Below are 6727 nucleotides of genomic sequence, written 5' to 3'. Positions count from 1 at the left end.
TAAAAAAACAACACAAAACAATACATCTGGGGAGCCAGCAGGTGGCTTGGTGGTTAAGGTGCTGAATTCCCATAAGGAAGGCCAACCATGTTTCAAGTTATGGGCCTGGTGTCTTGAAAAAAAAAAAAAAAAGAATATACATGGGGACCAGTCACGTGACATAGTGGTTGGGGCAGCTGATCCTACATGGCTTACCACACAGTTCGAGTCACAGACCCAGTGGCTTAGAAAATACACCAATCGCATGGTCATGTTTGTGCGTGTCCTGGATCCCAAGAGCAGAATAGAGAAGGGACTGTGATAAGGCTGTCTCCCATGGGGGATGATTTCTCTCTCTCTCTAAAAACTAATAAAAATAAAAAATATGAATGGTTTTTATATGAAATTCAAAATAGCTATAACTAATCTAGGGTAATAGAACAGTGATTATCTTTGAAAGCCATTTATTCAAAAGAGGATCTAGAGCATTTCTTTTTTAAGAATTATTTTACTTAACTTTATTTATTTATTTTAATTTGACCAGAAAGGGACAGAGCAAGAGAGCATGAGCGAGAGAGAGGGAGGGAAAGTGAGAAAATAAGCCACCAGGTCCAGGATTCAAACCATGGTCGCCATGAGGAAGCCCAGCGCCCCAACCACCACACTACCTGCCAGCCCCTAGAGTATTTCTGATGTTTGATTAGCTTTACTTTACAAGGAGATAGATTATAACTAACTTGATAGAAGCAGCTGATTGTGTTCCTGCCCAGCTCAGTTCAGCTTTAGGAGTGACAAATGCTCACCTCTTCACCGGTCAGTACAGCCTGGCCCTCTGTGGTCCCACAGTCAAGTCAGTGCCATGGTTTAGGACCTCATCATTTCCCGCTGGCCTCCATACCACACACACTGTACACCAAGGATGATCTTTGAAGACTATAAATATGGTGGCACAACCTGCACACACCCCTACTATACATATGCACGCCTTACCAAAGTCCTTCAAAGACTCCCCACCATCCACAAGATACATTCTGCACTCTTGGGCAGAGTATTTTACTTTAGTCTGGCCACTCATTGCCTTTGCCCTTTTTCTCTTCCCAAGTATCCTGACCTCCACTCATGACAAATTGTAGTTGACAAAAACTTTTTTTTACTTCCAGATAGACAATAGATCTATCTATAGCAGTTCTCAAAGTGCAATCTCAAGTCTAAGAGATCAAACTAGTTTCATAGTAACACCAAAATGTTATTTTTTCAGAGTAACACTGACATGCTATTTGCCCTTCTTGACAATACTGACAAACATAGTAATAGGTGAAACTGCTAGTGACTTCACATAAATCAAGGCAGGAATACCAAACTGTACTAGTAATAACTGACTCCTCCCCACTCTATACTTGCAGTTTAAGAACAAAATGATAAATTTCACTTAATTTTCTTGAGGGGCTGGCAGGTGGCATGATGGTTAAGGTGCTCAACTCCCACATGGCTGACCTTGATCTGAATCCTCAACATGGTGGCTTGCTTTCTCACTTTCCCTTTCTCTCTTTGGTCAAATTAAAAACAGTAATAACAAATAAAACTAAATAAGCAATTTAAGAAAAAAAATGTTCTTTTTTCTTGAAGTTTTTTTTTGAAGTTTTTTTTTTTGTTTGTTTTGTTTTGCTATAGGGCGCGTGCACTCGCCAGACAGAGAGAGACAGAGAGACAGAAAGCGAGAAATCACCCCCCAGGGGGGATGGCCACTCTGCAATCCCTTCTCCATTCTCCTCTCAGGATCTTGGGCACGCACGCACACACACCCGGCGTTCCATTCTCCTCTGTGGATCTTGGGCACACATGCACACGCACCCGGCGTGAGTTTAAGCCACCAGGTCCGGAACGCAAACCACGGTCAACTACATGGGAGTCCAGCGACATAGCCATTACACTAACTGCTGGTCCCCACCCCCTTTTGTTCTTAAAATTAAAAAAATGAATGAATAAAAGTCAGTGACTTGCTATGTTTCCTCAAACTCGTGATTTTTCTACCTCTCCCCCCAGGGGGGATGGTCACGCCGCAATCCCTTCTCCTCCATTCTCCTCTCGGGATCTTGGGCACGCACGCACACGCGCCCGGCGTGAGAGTTAAGCCACCGGGTCCGAGACGCGAACCGCAGTCGACTACGTGGGAGTCCAGCGACATAGCCATTACGCTAACTGCTGGTTCCCCAGAAAAGGATATTCTTGATAGGAGGCCAGTTGGTGGTATGATTAAGGTGGGTGGATTCCACATAGCCAACTGCAAGGTTCAAGTCCCAGACCTTTGGTTTGAGAATAACACTAAACACAGTTGCCCCAAATCCCAAGATGAGAACAGAGAAGAGATTGCACAGTGGCCTTCTGCCCTCAGAACTGCTTTCTCACTTTCTCTCTTTCTTTCTTTCTTCAAGATGCACACACTTTGCAGCAAATTAATGCCCAACCACATGGTTCAAGTCCCAGACTCAGTAACTTGAAAAACACATTGTGTGTGTGTGTTTGCGTGCACACGTGTGCATGTGTCTATGTCCCAAATCCTGACAGGATAGAGAAACAAAGAAGGGATTATGGTATGGCATGATTATGTTCTATTGGGGGTAACTTCAATAACTCTCTCTCTTGTAAACATGGCCTGTGTCAAATTAAAATATAATAATAAGAAAATTAAAATATTATATAATGAAATGTGTCAAACACATGGAAGGTCTGCATCTCACTGAACTAGTATTTTCCAACTAACCAATTCATTATTTCCAAATCATAATCCATTCAATACATTTTTTTTTAAAATGGACTTTAATGTCACTAAGTACAAAAATTCACTAATATGGTTTCAGATTCTATACTGCAAGTAACCTTTAAGAAACTACCACTTGGGGCCAGCAGGTGGCATGGTGGTTAAGGGCACTGGACTCCCACATGGCTGACTTCAGTTCAAGTCCCAGACCTGGCAGCTTGGTTTCTTACTTTCTCTATCGTCAAATTTAAATAAATAAATAAAGTTAAATAAAATAATTCTTTAAAAGAAGAAAGAAAGAAAGAAACTACCACTTAATGGGTTTGGACATAGTATCAAAGAAAAATATCCATAATTACCTCACGAAGGATTAAAAAAAACTCCTCCCTTTTTTAGTATCTCTGAGGTTGAATTTTCTTCATCTACTTCAACCAAAATTATAAATTGCAACAGGTTGAATGCAGATAATGATAAAAGAATCCAAGTGTCTTCTATTAGGTCAGACATTATAGATTTGCAGAATTGTGAAACAATATCCTTCACCCTTGTCACTTAATATTTTGTTTTAGAAAACACAGCTTTTGGGGCCTGCAGGTGGTGTGGTGGTTGGCACAACTGGACTCCCATATACCAGACCACGGTTCAAGTCCCAGCTCTGGCAGCTTGCTTTCCCACTTCCCCTCTTTCTCTCTTTGGTCAAACTAAAATTATTTATTTATTTATTTAAAAACAAAACAGCATTCTTTTTCATTACAAAATGCATTCCATAGGTGCAGCTATGGTGACACAAGTGGCAGGACACCACTGCACAAGATCAGAGACACATGGGAGGCCCAGGCTTAGATCTGGACCAAATAGAACAGGCTAGGACAGTAGAGTGATCTGTAATCATAGATAACTGGGAGGCTGAGGCAGAGAGGACTGCAATGGTGAGACCCTGTTTAAAAATAAGGGGGGGAGGGGCCAGCCAGTGGCCTGGTAGTTAAAGCAGTTAGATCCCACATGGCCAAAAGCATACTTGGCAGCTTGAAAAACATGCTGGGCATACATGCATACACGCCCCAAATCCTGAGAAAACAGAAGAGAAGGGATTGCAGCATGGTCATTCTCCCTAGTGAGTGCTTTTTCACTTTCCTGCTCGCTCGCTCGCATGCGCTCTCGTGCACGCACTCGCGCGCGCTCTCTCTCTCTCTCTCTCTCTCTCTCTCTCTAGTGAGCAGGAGCACACATGCGCTATAGCAAATTAAAAAAAAAAAGTTTCTCTCTCTTTCTCTCTCTCCCTCCTTCTCCCTGCTATCTTTCAGTCTCTTTCATCTCATTTTTTTAAAAAGTGCTAGGGCCACCCCATAGTACAGTGACTAAGGACAATACATAGAGAGCAAGATCCCACAAGGCCAATCACGGTTTGAATCCCAACCTCAGAAACTTAAAAAAAAAAAAAAACACTTGGTGCACATATGCCCCAAATCCTGGCAGAATGGAGAAATGGTGAGAAAAGGGCTGTGGCTGAAGACCACAAGACATTGGGCAGTGACAGAGAGAGTGCATGTATGCTAAGAGCGAGAGAGTGCACAAACATGTCCTCAGGGAATTAAAAAAAGGTGTTATATACCTTACTGTATAAGATATTTATTCTTACGCCCCTTTTTTTTTTTTTTTAAGGTTTTTGTCATAGGGCCTGTGCACTCACCAGAAAGGAGAGATCGAGAGGGAAAGTGAGAAATCATCCCCCAAGGGGATGGCCATGCAGCAATCCCTTCTCCTCCATTCTCTCAGGATTTGGGAGCATGCATGCACACACACCCAGCATGATTTTCAAGCCACTCGGTATGGGACTCAAACCATGGTTGTCCATGTGGACACCACATTAAGGACTCAGCCACCTTAATTACCACATCACCTGCTGGCCTTATTCTTGCATTTAATTTATAAATATTTACATTATTTTCTTTTTAATTTCTAGTACAGTTAATATTGATACATATAATCTAGATAAGAGGCCCAAGTTCAATTCCTGGCCCAACCTAAACAGCCTGTAGACCTAGCTAACTGGAGGGGTGGGACAGAGGATCAAAACATGGCAAGACCCTGTCAAAAGTCTCCCTCTCATTAAAAATACAGTAAAATATTTATATATATGATACGATATATCAGGTATTTCTTTTTTTACTTTGCAGTTTGGGTCCAGACCCAGTGGCTTGAACATCATACCAGGCATGTGTACATGTGTGCCCAAAATCCCAAGAAGAGAACAGAGGAGAAGGAATTGCAGCATGGGCACCCCCCAGAAGGTGATTTCTCACTTTCCCTCTGTCTCTCTCCATTGAGCACACATATTCTATAGCAAAAAAAAACAAAATACACACACACACAAAGATATGCCCGAAATGAATTTTGCATAATTTTTCCAAAAAAAACAGTTCAATTCCTACATCTTCTATGAAGCCTTTCTCTATTATTTCATTTCTTTTATATCTGTACTACACAGTCAACTTAATTAAACTCTACTGTATTCTGTCCATATCACATGATCTAATCTGTTATATCTTATCTACTAATTGCTCATGTTTATCGTCACAGTTAGTTACCAATAAGGCCCTTTAACACACACAAATCCTAGAAAGATGCTAAATCTCCTAATAATCCCAAATACCTTGTGTAACACTCAAGTCTCAAAAAACCCTGGAACCTATAGAAAAATGCAACATTCTTCCCTGTCACCCCAAGGGCCACGATGTGCTAAAATTAAGTTTTTACTCTAGTAAAAGCATCTAATATTGTTCTCTTAAAATTGTATAGAGACTGAGACCAGCAGATGACATAATGGTTACATCACTGGACTCTCACGTAGTCGACCGCGATTCAAGTCCGAGACCCAGTGGCTTCACACTCAAGCCGGGTGCATGTACATGTATGCCCAAAATCTCAAGAGGAAAGTGGAAGAGAAGGGACTGCAGCATGGCCATCCCCACCCCACACCAGGCGATCATTCCTTGCTTTCTGTCTCTCTGATGAGTGCATGTGCCCCAAAGCAAAAATCTCTCAAAAAAAAGAAAAAAAAAATTGTATAGAGGTCACTTTTGCATCCAGCAATTTAAGGCAAACTAATAAGACTCCAGCTTGTTCTCCCAGAGTTCAAATCACTGAAACAAATATATACTACTACATTTAGACTAAACTTTTATTAGCTGATTAACAATTAAGGAGTTATTTAATAAAATTTCAGCTGTGATACAAGGAGGGCACTTACCCAAGGGAAATGCAGGAAACAAAGAACCCACTATTTAGTCCATCCCTTATCCACTGGTGATATATATCTTCTGAGACCCCCAGTGGATCTCCAAAACCTCCATACTGAATCCTATACGTACTGTTTTGTCTTATACATACATAGCCATTAGCCATGATAAAGTTCAACTTATGTATTAGATGCAATAGAGATTAACAATAATAGGATAATTACAACAATATGCCATATCAATGTGGCATCTCTCTCAAAATATCCTACTATACTGTATTCGCCCATCTAATTTTGAATCAAAATTAACTAACTGCGGGTAACTGAAACCATGGAAAGTGGTATCTCAGGTAAGGGGGAAACTGTTATACCTAACTGGAGGCCGACCAAGACCATGGTACAACAGTTCTATTTGAACTCTTAGATGTTTGAGAGTTCATTTATAGCCTTTTTATCCTTTCATTAAAAAAAAAAAAAAAAAAGTAACGGACCAGCAAGTGGAGTGGTGGCTAAGGTGCTGGATCCCACATGACTGACTCCACAGTTCAAGTCCTGGTCCTGGTAGCCTGAAAAACATGGCAGGTGGCAGGTGCATGTGCACATAGTCCCACAAGGAGAATGGAGAAGGGATCATGGTGTGGCCGTCCTGCTGGGGGTGGGCGGGGAGTGGGGAGGGTTGTGGTTATTTTTCACTTTCCCCCTCTCTGTCTCTCTGGTGAGCACACTTGCCCTATAGCAAAAAATTTTAAATA

The sequence above is a fragment of the Tupaia chinensis genome, unplaced genomic scaffold (assembly GCF_000334495.1).
Source record: "Tupaia chinensis unplaced genomic scaffold, TupChi_1.0 Scaffold150006_1, whole genome shotgun sequence".
Classification (NCBI taxonomy): domain Eukaryota; kingdom Metazoa; phylum Chordata; class Mammalia; order Scandentia; family Tupaiidae; genus Tupaia; species Tupaia belangeri.
The sequence above is the reverse complement of the archived record's forward strand: the minus strand, read 5'-3'. Positions refer to the sequence as shown.